The following is a 17,121-nucleotide window of genomic DNA, read 5'->3' on the forward strand; positions in this document are numbered from 1 at the left end:
TCTACCAAGTGCTCAGAGGGATAAATAGATTTCATCCCCCTAAGAGTGGTAGATGTGGAGTTAAGATGGATATAGGTTGGTTTTTATGATAATGAAGATATTAAATAGACTTAGGAAATTATATTGTAAAAACATCGTAAGGTGAATGGTTAAAGCATAGACATTGGACAAGTATATTTGTATACTTCTGTTTTAAACTGAAACAAATCCAGGGCTAAAAGGAATGGATTGATTGCCCTAGTCATCCTTATATAACTTTCCAACATATGCTGGAGTAAACAGATTGTAATTTGGGTAATTTTTCTAATTGCAGACAGGAACATACTTGTGTATTGGCAAGGTGGTTACGAGGTCGCTAGAAGTGATGAATTTGAATTTTTATTGGTTTTATATATAGTATTAGGTTTCTTCTCATGCTTTATGTGAATGGCACGGGTGAATTTTATCCTACACCCACACTTGTGTATTGGCAAGGTGGTTACGAGGTCCCTAGAAGTGATGAATTTGAATTTTTATTGGTTTTATATATAGTAATAGATTTCTTTTCATGCTTTCTGTGAATTCCTACACCCACACTTGTGTATTGGCAAGTTGGTTACGAGGTCCCTAGAAGTGATGAATTTTAATTTTTATTGGTTTTATATATAGTATTAGGTTTCTTCTCATGCTGTTTGTGAATGGGACAGATGAATTTTATCCTACACCCACTAGGTTATCGATATGTAATTTTGGTAATTTTGACTTCAAAAGATATTTTAAAGAAATGAATTGATTTCATTTGTGTATTCAACAAACACATGATTTTATAATTGAATAAAATACTCGCCATGCCTGGTGAGAGATTCACCAAAAAATTATATATACATATCATATTATTGATAAAATCGTCTTCCATTTTTCCTATATACCATGGAGATTTGCCCATTTATTATACATGTAAATTTAGGTGGGGTTCTTAAAATTTTCCCTATTTATGAACACTCCCACAACCTTCATGAGGCTAATGGATGACATCTTGTAGCCATTCTCCAAATCATTTGTAGTGGTATACTTGGATGACATCATGATATTCAGCCAAAGTTGGGAAGAGCACCTCCGCCACATTCGACAGGTTCTCCAAACACTGTAGCAACACAAGTTATGTGCCAATTTGGAGAAATTCACTTTTGGCATGACCGAATATCAGTATATGGGATACATTATTGATTAACAAGGGGTGAATGTGGATCCATCCAAGATCCAAGTCATTTGGGATTGGACATGTCCAACCACTATGACAAAGCTCAGTAGCTTTCTGGATCTTGCTGACTTCTATTGGAGGTTCATGTTGTGATTTTCTCATATCACTTGGCCCTTGAGTTAAGTCGCCAAGGGAGGAGCAAAATAAAGATTCTTTTCATCTAAATCTTAACTAAAATCATTCACAGAATAGAAACATCGCCTCTCCTCGGCACCAGTGATGTATTACCAGACTTGCAATAACCATTTGAGATTGAGACAGATGCCTCTAACTATGCTATTGGGGCAGTCCTTACCCAACACGGGCTTTCAGTGGCATATCACAGTGAGACACTTTTAGGCATAGTCTAGAAGTATCCCACTTACGAAAAAGAGATGTATTCCATTATGTAGGCTTGTCGGCAATGGAAGCATTATATTTTTGGGAAGGAAATGCTCATCCACACAAACCACTGGCCCCTGTAGTTCATACAGATGCTAGGAAAGTTGTAGAATGATTTCCATTAGAAGTATAACTAGAACGGTTCCATTTGAATATCAAGTATACAAAGGGAAACACCAATAATGATGAATATTACCTCAGCCAAACACCGATCATGGCGTTAACCAGCATGCTCAACTCTTGTGGGTAGGAGACTTCTGATTGGCCACTTCTCTACAAAAGCGACCTAGAATTTGACCACAAATACCAAACACTTTTTGAGGGTCAGCATGTTCCATATTTTCACCTCCAGGATGCCCTATTATGTCACCTGGGTCACCTTTGTGTTCCTTCAAGTGACCATGCCAAGATGATTTGGGAAGCATGCTATAGTTGGTATGTTGGGCATTTTGGGGTCGAGAAAACGATGGTAGTACTGTAAAAGTATTTCTGTTGGCTGAATCTTCGACATGATGTCGAGAAGTACATTAGATCTTGCACTGCCCGCTCCATTTCCAAACAAACCATCAAGAAGAAAGGCCTATATACTCTGCTACGCACCCCTATTCGACCATGGGAATCCATCTCCATAGATTACATGTCAGGCCTTCCTTCTACTAAGCAAGGAAATGACTGTGTTTTTGTGGTCATCGAAAAGTTCTCTAAGATGGCGGTTATGGCAGCATGAAAGAAGAATATCACATTAGAAGCCACTGCTAAACTCTTCTTTGAATGAGTGTCGGTACACTTTGGGATCCCACAGTCTATCATCTCACATCAGGATAGCAAGTTCCTCAGTACAATATGGTCCCATCTCTGGTCGATGCTGGACACCAAACTCACTAAGTCCATAGCCTTCAATCCCCGAACTAATCGACAGAAAGAGGTTGTCAACAAGATGATCGTACACATTCTGTTCATGTACAACTCAAAGAATCCATGCACATGTGATGAGAGCCTCCCCTATGTTCAGAAAATCTATAACTGAGCTCTCCACAACTCGACTGGAATAGCCCTTTTCAAGTGGGCTTAGGATTCTAGCCACTATGTCCAATTGATGTGGCCATGTAATTTGCAGCTACTGAGGCAGATTTGGCTCATGTCCAATTCAAAACAGATAAGGCAGATGGCTTCATTAACTACATCCAACATATCCGCCAGCAAGTCCATGATATTCTGGAGAAATCAAATTCCAAGTACAAGCAGTGAAATGATCAACATTAGGTGCCACACAAGTCTTAGGTGGGTGACAATATCTAGTTGCATTTGCAGAATGAACACCTTACTGGAGCTTACCAGAAACTCAAACCACTCCGTATGGTCCTTACACCATTGCCAAGTGTTGGGCATGGAATTCCCCCAAAGCATGTTTTGGGGCTCAAAGGCCAAGTTTTCGTCAAATGTATTGTAAGACTCCACGAATTATGGGTGCAGAGCGTGAAGAATAGATTAATTCATAGGGTTGTCCACCCTAAGTATTGTAAATTAATGTAATGTCATGTCGGCCTACCAATGGTTCGTGGACCATGGGATTGTATAAATAGAGCGAGGCTCTAAGTTGTAAAAAGAGAAAAAGTGGAATGAGAGAATTAGGATGAATATGCATGGTTTGAGCATAGAGTAAGAGTCTAAGTGTATTGGGTCCTAGTACTAGGAAGTGGATCTATAGCTGAGTGCGCAGAGGCCTAGTATAGTCTGCAATTGAGTGTGCAAAGACCTAGTATAGTCCGTAGCTGAATGCATGGAGCCCTGCAGCTGAGTGCACATGGTAGTGTTGAGTCGATAATCTTCATCAAAGAATATAAAGAGAAGCTTATTCTAATTTCTATGTATCTATTTGTGCACTGCCTTCTTTACATTTATACTGTTCCATTTATTCCGTGCAGTGATATGATTATTGGGTATGCTGTAATAATCACTAGTCTTACACAAATAAGTTAAGTAATTGGGTAATAACAAATTAAGTAGCAAGGAACGTGGGTATAATATGGTTGCGCCCCGAATAGGGTTGTACAAAAGCGGCATCACAGGTTGCGAGGGACTAACAAGTGCACGTAGGGTCAAACTGTCGAGCTCCAAAAGCTCATCAGATGTCCCCACGGTGTAAAAAGCTAGTTCTAGCACCCTCCCATAATACTTCGGGTGAGACCTCAGTCTGTGCTCCACGGACTATTTCCAAAAGGTCCAGTAGTACCAGGATTTGTTTGGCTAAATCACCTCTAAACTTGGGTCAGGCCCATACAAGCCAACAAATGGTTATGTTTTCGGGACTGGGATCTGCATAAGGGATGGCTGGTGTCATGCCACTAGAAGCCAACAAAGAAATAAATTGAAGAGTGGTTGGATAAGAAGATTCATGAGTTTGTGGCGGAGGAAAACATAAATCCTTGAATGATTAAGGAACAGTGGTTGGAGTGCTACTTGTATACAGAAATCCATGAAATTTTCCTTGTATCCATTCCTTTTCAGTTGTATTAGTGGATTGCGAAGCTAGCACATAGTCACGGGAGGTGTAGACTTGAGAAACCAATCATGTGGACTCCGAAGTTAGTACACAGACTAGAAGTTTTAGGAGATAAGATCATGCAAGCTTTGGACCATTGGCTCAGCCGAATTATAGGAGGATTTATCATTGAGTTTGCAGTAGATATGACTATTAGCTATAGTGAGGCAGAGCGATGTTTTGTCAAGGGACCATGAGGTAAGTATATTAAATATTTGAACACTTGGATTAAGATGCTATTGTGTGAAAAGTGGGTTATGGGAATAAATTAATGTTTGGAACTACATGAAGTGGGAAGATCTATAGAAGCAAAAGTGATGAATAGTTGGAAACTAGTCCCTTAATTTCTCCCTCACAAGAAAGTGAGGAAGAGATCGCGAAAGTTTCTCCAAGAAGCGCGGTCAGTCTGATAAGGCAACGCATTCCACGTTTAACACCGCCACCCATATCACCCTCCTCACCTCCATCTCCACCCAACCCACCTCCGTCACCACCACAGTTCAGTATCGCAAGTTTGATAAAACTAGCGGTATCCAGAGGAGTAGGGAATCAAGATCTGGACCAATTCTGGTCCGTGGTAAGAGAACTATGGGAAGCACTAGTCATCGTGGATGAAAATATCAGGAAGGTTATGCTGGTAAGCGCATTGCAGGATCATGCATTAACATGGTACATCAAGCATTCTAATGACCATCCAAACACAAGAATCATAGAGATCCAAGTTGCACTGAATAGGGAATTTAGCAGGCCAAAGTTGGAAACACAATAAATCATCGGGTTTAAAGAGATCACGATGCTCGTGGGTGAGACCCCGTTGGAACTAGACCAGATACTAAAGGGTATCATTCGCGAAGCCAGCATGACATCGACAGATGGACAAGATCCCACATGGTTCATAGCATCACTGACACCACACTTAAGGATGGCACTGTCACAGCAGAAAATTTCCACCTAGCCCGAAGCTTTATAAATGGCGATGAGATTGCATGAGACCCCTATACAAGATCCTGGCCTAGGAGTCCAAAAAATCCACATGTAATCACAAAACCTATGTATATAAATGAAAGGTTTGAAACACGACAAGACACCTCAGCAAGAGGCATGCGAGGAGGTATGGTGCATAACATTCAACGGCCAGGGGTAAGACAAGGACCAATGTCCAGTGTTCACAAACTACTTGGCAGGAGGAGGGCTGATGCCATTAAGACCTGAGGTAGACGTAGGGCTGAGTGTGATGCATCCATTATGGTGCACGATCTCTCATATAGGAGGAAAATAAACTATGGACAATTGTGATCTATTGTAGAAGTATACGCAGACATCCCAACAATTGTTTTGTAACTCTTGCAGGCTTGTTATAGACATTTTTGTGCCTTACAGCATGAAGCATGAAATGTCCATAATCAAAGGGATCCAAAGTCCCTAAACATGTTTTTCTTACCCCTAGAAGAACAAGGTCAGCAAACCACAGCACTTCAAATCAGTTCTCCACCTGAAAACGCTCAAAAACAAGGCAATTCTGGATCATGTCAACTGCTACACTGGCTACCTGCACTGAATGTCAACTGCTACACTGGCTACCTGCACTGAATGTCAACTGCTACACTGGCTACCTGCGCTGAATGTCAACTCCAACACTAGCTACCTACGCTGAACGTGTTTGGACAAGTGGCAGGCTCATTTCTCAAGGTGTCAATGCCCAGGAAGCTTCCAAAATGACACTTGGATCAGGGAATTCGCCCAGTGATGAGTAAGAGGTTCTTAAACTCCAAGTGGAAGCAAGGATCTCCAAGTGGACTCAAGAACTGAAGTATAACTGAAGTGGGAGAGGACACTAGTCAGCTTGAAGCCAGCCTCAAGCTGACTCATCCTTTCTCCAAATCTCCTATATATAGAGCTCTCTCATGAGGTCTAGGGAGGCTGGAATTTTGTGCAAAGCAAGGAAGTGTTGTTGGTTTATAGTTAGAGCTATTGGGTGATCGCTTTTATAGAGGTGAAGAGGAGATTTCTTGCTGCTGGGGAGGTGTTGCTGGATTGGAGCCATTGATGGTTGTAACCTTCTCAGAACCCTTTTACTTCTATCAATAAAGCTTTGAATGTTCTCCTATATACTTGTATTGCATTGATGTATTGTATTTACTTGTATATCTGATTCACTCTAATCCATGCGTCAGTTATGAGTACATGTTTCTTGTAGTTTTCCTTCTCTTGTTTGTGCAGGATCTTTGTGTAGCTGGACCGGCAAAGGGAGCAAGGAGCTGGGAACAAGAGACAAAGAGAGAGGACAGGATCGACAAAAGCGAAAGACACCGGTTGGTCAATCTTTTCTTCCTTCTCTGTACTTTCATAAAGGAAAATATCAAAGCTTTACTTTCAGTTGTTGCTAAGGACTGTCACCCTTAGAGTAGGGATAGGGTCATCCGAGTCGGATACTTTTCCCCACAACAGGCTGGTAGGCCATGATGAGCGCACTTGCGGAAGCTACGAAATAATGATGGATTGGACCCCTGCCTATAGAGTGTAGACCGAAACATGAGCCTTCGACCCGAATTCAAGAATGGTGTGTGCTAGATTTCAGTGGTGTGGTCGAGGTTGAGGCGGAATGGGAGTAGGAAGGGGTCGTAGACAATTAATTTGTTATAATTGCAGAGGGCCATGGAATTATGCCTGCAATTGTACAAACCCAACAAGTAAATCATATTTTTACTATACTTAGTTTGACCATGAGGCAAAAGACTGCCCTACACTAATAGTGAGACTACGCGAAAAAGCGGTACTTCAGCCCCATCTGACTCAAAATTTACAGATGATGAGGTCTGGACCACGCGAGGATGACCCGAATGTAAACATGATGCTTAGGAGTGGTATGACCACTGGAAATGATAAAGGTAAGAAACCAAAAGAATGTGTGTGGGTTCACAAGGCTCCTACTAAGGAGCTTGAATTTGATTTAGAATGCGCGAAGGAGAAATTCATGGAATCTAAGAAGAGCTTCACAGAGCCCTCCACTTTAGCTAGTAAGGATCAATTAGAACCACGAATGGATCTTTCAATGCTCACTACCTTTCTAGAGACATGCATGAAACTGCTACATAGTGGCAAGGTAGTAAAAGGGCTACAATAACTTATTACAGGTGCTCGAGGTCAGGAGAACCACGCATGGTCCAAAAACTTGGAGAGCATTCATTGTGCACAGGAAGAGAAATGAGGTTGACCTACGCAAATCGATGAGTATGAAATGGATTGGATAATCTTGGATTTGGGATCGGACACAAATGTACTACCAAAGCAAACATGTGAATGCATGGGCAAACCTGCACTACAGTGGTCTCCTATTCAATTATGAATGGTGAACCAATAGAAGGTCTTGCCCATGGGAAGATTGCAAGGGGTAATAGTAGATATTGAAAGTGCAGGCACTCTGGTGGATTTTGAAGTGATAGAGATTGTCGATGACAGTAATCCCTATCCCATGGTACTAGGAATAGATTGGGCCACTAATATGAACAAAGTCATAAATATGAAGAAGTGAAAAATGATCCTTGAGAAAAAGTCACTATGCATAGTAGTACCGCTAGATCTAGCCAAAGGAGCATGATACACTAAAATGGTGCATGACAATGATAGTGATGATGATCTTGATTGCATTTACAAGATAACTACACAACAAGAGGATTGGGTGAATCCAATTGTAGATGGAAGGATTTCATGGGAGGGTAAAAGCTCCTACACCTCAGATTCAAACGAAGAGATAGAGCAATGGCAGAATCGAATGCATGAAGTAACAACGCTTAATTGCAACATGATGGTTAGATCATTGTGCTGCATGACAATAGAAGAAAGGGATTTGCCGACATATGATGGGTTGTTAGTAGTGGATGAATTCCTGAGAAAATTTTAAAACGGAGTACTAGAACAGTATCGGTTCAATGCGCTGAAGTGGGCACTGTGCTCGATGCCCGCACGATGGTGTGGTACGCATCAAGGAAATTTTGAGGACTATTCTGGATGCATAAGGATGATTTGCCTACATTTTGTAAAACCCCAGCTCTGAACGAGAGCTAGTCAGCAGGGGAGGAACAACTTGCGCTCCCACCTTTCTTGATGGGTACAGACCTATGCTGTACATCCTGCACAAGCACACACTTCCCTAGAATAGAGAATTAGAACAAACTGTAGTAGCAGGAAAGGTTATGCACGCTACCAATTATCCACGACAAAGCATTCGACAGGGTGTATAGAGTACTAAACAAGGTTCACCAGGTAATACGCACTAACTAGGACCTGCGCGTACCAATGGTTCGATGGGCCTATAGGACCATGTGCAAAACCCTGACCACGGAAACAATTCTAAAGGTGCAAAATAGAGTAGTGACCATAATTTCTGAAGAGAATGAAAACAGGGATCTGCATGTAATAGCTCCCATAGTTGTGACAGTATGCAAATACCAGGACGAAGAAATCAGACGTCTATGTGAGGTCGAAAACATAGAGATTCAAGAAGCCATTCGGCGATGGAACCTTAGACCTCACAAACTTGAAAAGGATAGGGTACGACTGTAAAAGAGAAGCATTTTGATGGATGCCGAGATTAGAAGGTTGGAAAACGAGATCATGTAAGTAGGTCTTGTCGATAAACCAATGATAAAAAGACAAGGTATAGACGATCATACCACTACATTAGAAGATTGTCACCTGGAATTTATGACTCGGCTGTCATGGCTACAACCATACCTCACCAAACGCAGTAACCAGGGGAGCACACTACATATAGTAGAACACGCAGCGCTAGTTGTCACGCAGGAAATTGAGGAGTTTTCACGGACTATACTGAAAGGCAAGTTGAAGTCTTGCATAGGTGGTCCGACCACCTAACTAGCCGTAGGGAGCACAATCTCAGCACTCCAGGCAGTTGAAAGAGAGTGCGAGACTATAAAAGAGTCTGTTTGGGAGGTGCGCAATGCGGGAGGTACATGCAGAATCAACATGTCATAAGGATCGCGACCATGCACTAAGGGCTATGCTATCGCACGAGTAGACTGGGAAGTGACAACTGATGTCACTATTCATGACAAGATGTTAGATTTAACCCAAAAGGGAGCAAGCGACAGGCATTTAAGACAAGAATTAATGGCAATATTTGAGGCAATCTGATGAGCCTCATAAATGGGTAATTATATGGGCTCATTTTACCTCCTAACCTAGTCAAATCAACCATTATCTTAGCTTATTGTATGATTTTCTCATTATATTTATACTTATACAGTGAGCTAAGTTAGTTATGATGCCATGAGGTCTAACATCTATTTAATGCACATTATTGATGGATTTCAAGGTAAAATTCAAGGATCCAGTGGTCAATTGGCACCAATAACTCAAATTAGATAGAGGAGAGGTCTTATAGGAGGGAATCCCCCTCATTTATTACTCCTCACTTCCAATTCCCTTCATTCAGCTGGGAGTACAAGAAGCCAAATCATGCACTAGAAGGTAGCCGAGCAAGTCGAGGATGACTGATAATTATCTCGAGTTTTGGGAGCCAAGCCTCCCTGGTTTTAAGGAAGTTGTAGGTAGCTTCAAATGTATATGTAGAGAGGCCTAGGGCTTCACTAGGGTTGGATTTTTTCTTATGCAAACTCTGCTCAAATTTCAAGCTTACCTTTTCTTGTCATAGTTTCATGTAATCTTGTTACTTTTTGATAATGAAGATGGAATCTTTTTTGGGCTAGCACTGAGTTACCTCAGAGGGCTGAAACTCTTGGGTTAGGGTCGAATCCAAGTAGCCAAGCATCTCTTTACTTGTATTTGTATGCTTTACTTTAGTTTGTAGATTAATTTGTTGTTAGATGTATTTCTTTTATAGTTAAGGATAGGTTGCTTTTGATGATTTAGTAGCTTTCTTCCATTTGTGCTATCTATATCAGGTTAAGCAGCAGTCAGAAAAGATTCGAAAGGCTAGAAATAATGCCTTGGCCTATCTTCCTCTATCTGGGATGGTGCTCTGAGGCAAAGACTCTCTTGCTGCCCCAAAAACATAGATTTTCCTCATTTCATAGGACTTCTAGTGTTTGCAACTCTTTAGTAGGTTAATAGTCCATTTTTTCTTTGCTTTAGATCTCCTTTATCATGTTCATTTCTTGATTTAAAATATTCCTCTTTCATTCTTTCCTTTCCTACAACATTTCTCAGCACTTCCTTTCATAGATCATAGATTAGACCATTTTAATGCAAAACTGTGTTTTTCCTAAATGCACTCATTTCATTTGTTGCTTGATTTTCTTGGCTGATTGTTAGTTCCTTTGCAGCAAATCTCTTTTAGTAGTAGGCCAGCTTATCAGAAATCACATCCTCCATCTGATCCATGCCCTACAGGTCTCCTTAACCTCACCACAATTCTTCCCTATTTTCCTTCATTTTTTCCGTAAAACTTCTTCCTCTCTCCTTGAGAAACCCAGTCATATTTCTCTCTCCTGGTGATTCATGGTAGACCTTAGGCACCCTAACACCTCATTCCAACCTTCATCCACCTTTTCCAGCCACTCTCATACCCTCAAAATATCAGAAATTTCTCTTGGCCTCCTCCTGTAGGCCGCTTGTAATTTCCCTGTTTTCCTCCTATAGTTTCCCTATGTCCTCCTGTAGCTTTTCCTGTAGGCTTTCTTTTGAATGCTGAGTTTGGGAAAATCCTCCAGAAGGCCACCTAAGACCTCTTAGGACCCATCCACACCATCTTACATCCTCCCAAGCTCCAAAACCGCCCCTAACGCCACCTGTTCAATGCCACACTCACACACAATAAATTAGATCCATGTCAAATTCACATAAAAACTCATAAAAATCCAAAAATATGTTTTTTGATTATTTACTTCCAGAAATAGCATGGTTATATGTTTTTTACTTTCTTGAGTAGGTAATTGCTTTTCTTTCATGGTTTTCATAGTGTTTTTGGCAAAAGTAGAATTAGCTTTCTAATTAGGGTTTACTAGGTCTTGCTTTACATTATAGTCTTTTTCCTTTATGCAATTAGAATAGCTTTTGTAGAGTAATCTTTCTTTCCTTTCATCACATATAGAGATTCTTCAAAAATCTATAGAAGTTGGCTTGAGCTACTGGTGATCTCACGCCAGCTAACCAAGTGACAACCTGCAGCGAGAACTAGTACTTGTGCATATAGCACCGACGCTTCCAAGTTTGTTATGAATTACTGGGTTGATAAAAGTAAAGTTGGCAGCCTAGGTGTTGCAGTATTCTTGCTGCAATACTGGTGCTCACCACTTTTTTGCGCTGATGTCGGGGAAGCGTCAGAGTATTCTGTGATTACTGCTTTCTTCCATTTCTTCTTGCAACATTTTGCTAATAGTTTATTTTAGAAAAATTAGACTAGTCATTTCTTTTCTTTCAATTCTACATTTCCTTGCTTTCCTTTCAATTCTACAAATTTCATTTCGGCAAAAGTAGACTAGTCATTTCCTTTCTTTAAATTCTGCATTTCCTTGCTTTCCTTTTCAATTCTGTAAATTTCCATTCATCAAGTTCATTTCAGCTAGTTGCAATTTGTTTTGTTCAATCACAATCTAAGATTCTACAGGTACTATCAGTGTGGGGAAAATGAAAAAAAAACCAACCAAAAATATTTCCTTTCATGCCTCGTATGAAAAGAGATAACTCAGGAAAAAAAATTCCCAATGCCCCCAATGCTTCACACAACTAACCTTCCTCTTCTTTGGTGGATACGATCAAGAAGAACCCTTAGGTCAAAAACTAGAGATATTTGAAGAACCTATAGGGGAAGAAGAAGAAGAAAACATTCCTCTGGAGCCAATCGCTGAAAATAGAAATTCTAGGGGAAATGGAGAAATAATAGAGGGTACATTTCCCATTAGGGAGACCAATGGGGACACCAAAATGAAAAATATAAGTCCTTCATCCCATCCTCACCTCCATGGCCTAACTACAAAAGATCCCTACACCTTCTTTTTTGAGTTCGCTATCATCTATCAAACTTATGACGATGCAAAAGATGAGAAAACGTTGAAACTATTCCCTTCTACTCTCAAGGATGCAGCAGTGCACTGGTTCATGGGATTAACTGGCAATACCATAACAACTTTGGCTCAGATGCAACAAGCCTCTAAGGTACTAAGGAAGAAATCTTCTAAATGACCATGGAAAGTTATGAGTCCCTAGAAGACTATGAAGAGAGGTTTTAGCTCAATTACAAAAGGGTCAGGTGTACACTTGACCCTAATTCTCTGAAGTTGGTCCTGCTTAGGGGAATTTGGGAAGACCTTTTAGACACCCTCCATCTACTGGCCAAGGGAGACATCTACCAACTATCCTATGAGGACATAAAGATTGTTTTTGGAAACCATTCTAGAGCAGCCAGAAAGAGAGGTACGGGGAGTCAATGCATAGCCAATACATATTCTTCCAATTCATCCATTAAAGGTGAAATTGGAAACATGCTGGAAGAATTCAAGAGTGAGATGTTGTAGACTCTTGCCATGCAAATGGATACCTTACATATCAAAAGAAAACAAGAGGAAGCAGAGAAAGATTTGGCCATTTTTTGCCCTATATGCCCTAGCAGGCATCCTAGGAATGATTTCCCATTGATCTCTATAGAGGTTTGTTCAGTCTGTGAAGAAAATCATTCTACATACAAGTTCCCTTCCTTGCCTAGACTTAAAGCTGTATGCCAAGGGGCCGAAGGAGACAATGAACAGATCTATTACATAAACCAAAGGAGGCTGCATGGACCTAGACCATAATAGTAGGTGATGCAAGGGACATTTCAAGCATACTACAACCCCAACCAAGTCACCTCCATAGCTTCTTCGGGCCCCCTTTCTCATCCTTCCTAGTCAACACCACTTGACTGGTCCTTCACATCTTAATATCATGCCCAACCAACCACCCATTCATTTCAATACTATGCTTAGCTGCAACCTCAGTGAATGCACCTCATTGGGGGTGGAGGCCACAATACAACTCTTTTCCCACTCTTCCGCCTCCACCACCTGCCCAACCACGACTGTTACCTTTTCCTCCACCAAGGTAACCCCAAATTCCTGCCCAGCCAAATACGAACCCAAACAACAGATAGACTCAACAAGTGTATAGTGGGGAACCATCATGCCCAACTTATGCTCTAGAGATTCAAGAAATTAACATGCGATCTGGGAAAGTTCTCCCAGATAGCCAGCCTCCACCCATGGAAGTTGAGGAAGATAAAGAGGAAAGCAAACCTAAAGCAAATCCACCCTTTCCTGAGAGACTATCCATGAAAATCTAGCCTACCATAGAAGAGACTAAATTCCTGGGAGAATTGAGACATTTATGTGTGAAGATACCACTTCTCCAAGCCATAAAATATGTGCCTATCTACAATAGGTTGATCAAAGAGAAGTGTTTTAGGCATCGAGGAAGGTGCAAGAGAGATGCCCCAATCATCAATGTCATAGGACAACTGTCCGACTTGATGTTGGGGTAGATAATTTTTCCAAAATATTTGGATCCTAGAAGGCCAGTAGTTGATGTCCACATCAATGGCACAATGGTCCCACATACCTTGATTGATCTAGGAGCTGCCATTAATGTGATGACAATGGACACAATGCTCAAAATTAACCTCTAGGGCTCCTTGAGGAAGACCACGATAGTGTTGTAGTTAGCAGGCCGCTCCACCATGACCCCTAATGGGATTGTGGAAGATGTGATGGTCTCCAATGATTTTTGTAAGTACCCTACGGATTTCATAGTTCTCTAGCCAAAGGCAAAGCTCACTAGGTATTCCTTCATTCTGGGAAGACCCTGCTTGGCTATAGCCAATGCCTACATCAACTGCCAAGCTGGGAACATGACCATAAAGAATGGGCACATGTCCAAGCAGTTAACCCTATATCCTCCTACCCAAACCCTGCTAGAACATGATCTACCTCTCTGGTTGCAGGAGGAGGATGAGGATGAAGTTTATTCTGCACCACTTTGTGCAGTAGAAATCACCATGGGGGGAATTGCAAGATGAGGATGATATGATTGAAAATTTGATTGAGAATCCAGCTCCCAATGTATCACCATTAGAAGACGTAGTACGGAAAACCAAAAACAACCCCTCAAATTATCTTCGTGTGGCTGACACTACTTCTCCCCATGTCAAAAATATAGAGTTCGGTTGAGAAAGAACATTAAAAATCAATCCATCCCTATCTACTTCCCAAGAGAAGGAGCTATGTATCCTACTGAGAAAACATCTAGGTTCCTTCGCCTGGAGTTATAAGGAGATGAAGGGAATACACCATTCAGTATGTACTCATCATACATACATCAAGGAATATTGCAAGCCAGTTAGGTAGCCTCAAAGTAGGATGAACCCAGCACTTAAAGATATTGTTAAGGAAGAACTGCAGAAATTTCTAGATGCAGGATTCATCTATCCCGTTTTTACAGTTAATGGATCTCTCCTTTGGTGCGAGGGCCAAAGAAAAATGGTAAGTGGATAATCTATGTTGACTATCAAGAATTGAACGAAGCCACAAAAAAGGACCATTTTCCTTTACCTTTCACAGACCAAGTGTCAGAAGGTCTATTAGGGAAACAAATTTTCTCTTTCCTAGATGGGTTTAGTTGGTACAATGATATTCAAATCACCGCAGAAGACCAAGATAAGACCACTTTCACTTGTCCTCGGGGTACTTTTGCATACCGGGTCCTTCCTTTTGGGTTGTGCAACACTCCAACCACTTTCCAAAGAGCGGTATCGAGTATATTTTCTGAACTGGTTCATGTTGCAGTAGAAATATACATGGATGATTTTACTCCTTACAGCTCTAACTTTGATGAAGCTTTATCTAACCTAGGAAATGTGTTGGATAAGTGTATTGAGATGAACCTGTCGCTCATTCTAGAAAAATTTGAATTCTTGATGACTGAAGGGATCGCGCTAGGTCATGAAATATCTCAATAAGGACTACAGGAGGACCACAACAAAATTGCCATCATCCAAATGGTCCCACCTCCTCAAAAGGTGAGAGATGTCAAAATTTTCCTAGGCTTACTTGGATATTATAGTTCATTAAAGACTTCAACAAGATAGCCTCTCCTTTTTTTGGCCTGTTAGGCATATATGTTGAGTTCATATGGTCGGAAAACTATCAAGAAGCCCTAGATAACTTGAAAATCAAGCTAGTGACTACCACAATTCTCAGAGGCCCAAATTGGGCCCTACCTTTTCACATTCACATAGATTCATTGAAAAAAGCAATAGGAGCAGCCTTAGGAAAAATTTATGAAAAGTTACCTTATCCATATACTTTATAAAAAAAAACTTGTCAAAGGAAGAGTTAAACTACACAGTGACCGAGAAGGAACTCCTAGCTGTTGTGCATTCCTTAAACAAATTCAGACATTATATCACAGGCTATCAAACCTTTGTGCACACTGATCATGCTGCAATTAGATATTTAATGAACAAACCAGTTGTAAATGCTTGCATTATTAGATGGTTGCTTTTACTGCATCAGTTTGATCTAACCATTATTGATAAGCCTGGTAAATAAAATGTTGTTCTTGACTTTTTGTCTAGAGTAAATTTTCCTACATGTGAAGAAGGAATAAACGAACACCTATTTTCCATATCAATACTCTCTCCATGGTTCGCTGATATAGAAAACTACTTCATTTCAACACAGTTCCCACCACACCTATCCTAAAAAACGAGGAGCAAGATAGTAAGGAAAAGTGCCCCTTTCACCTGGATTGGAGGCAATCTCTTCAAACTTGGCCCAAATCAGATCGCGAGAAGATGTGTCAGGGAGGAGGAAGTCTTTAACATCCTCCTGACTTGTCATGATGGACCTTGTGGAGGTCATTTTGCAGCAAAAACAACCACCTTCAAGATTTTTCAAGAAGGCTACTATTGGCCCACACTTCATCAGGATGTGGGAGATACACGAGCCAGTGTGATCGGTGTCAGAGGATGGGGAAACCCACTCAAAAGGATGAAATGACCATGCAACCTCAAGTGACCCTTGAGCCATTTGAGAAGTGGAGCATGAACTTTGTGGGGCCTATCAACCCCCCTTCAAAGCAGAAGAAGTACATCATTGTGTGCACTGACTACCTGACAAAGTAGACAAAGACAAAAGAAATCAAAGCAAGAACAAAGGAGAAGGTAGTTAAGTTTTTGATAGAAAACATATTGTATAAGTTCGGGTATCCGAGAGAGTTGGTCACAGAACAAGGCAGTCAGTTCACTTCTAGCCTGATTAAAGACCTGCTCACACATCATAGGATCAAGCACAAGAATTCCACCACTTACCGTCCACAAACCAATGGGAAAGTGGAGGTCATTAATAGAGCATTGGAATGGATCCTAACCAAGGTAGTGAGCAGTAGCAAAAAATACTAGGAAAATAGATCAGTTGAGGCCACTTGGGCCTAAAACACAACACGGAAGACCACAACTGGGTTCACACCCTATGAACTGGTCTAGGGGAAGAAGGCCTTGCTGTCAATAGAGTTTGAGTTCAATACCTTAAGGGTGGCAGCTCAGTTGGACCTATACCTCAGACATGCACAGAAGGACAAATTACTTCAGCTCAATGGATTGGATGAATACAGATTGCAAGCCCTTCTCCATACATAGGTAGTTCAACTTCAGATAAAGATATCACATGAAAAAAATATCAAGGAGAAGCAATTCCAAGAGGGATATTGGGCACTACTCTATGATTCAAGATACAAAGATTTCAAAGGCAAGCTGAGGACAAGATGGTTGGGACCCTACACTATGGAGAAATGCAATGACAATGGTTCAGTTCTAGTCATAGCCATTGATGATGAATCCATCCCCATGCTTGTCAATGGACATCAATTCAAAGTTTACATGAAACCCCTCTCCAAGCGAGAGTTTATTAGAAATTTGAATAAAACAGTGATGGTAGTGGAGCATTTCTTA

This window comes from Pinus tabuliformis, chromosome X (assembly GCF_031772625.1).
Source record: "Pinus tabuliformis cultivar Carrire ecotype Pingquan chromosome X, CPIR1, whole genome shotgun sequence".
Lineage (NCBI taxonomy): Eukaryota > Viridiplantae > Streptophyta > Pinopsida > Pinales > Pinaceae > Pinus > Pinus tabuliformis.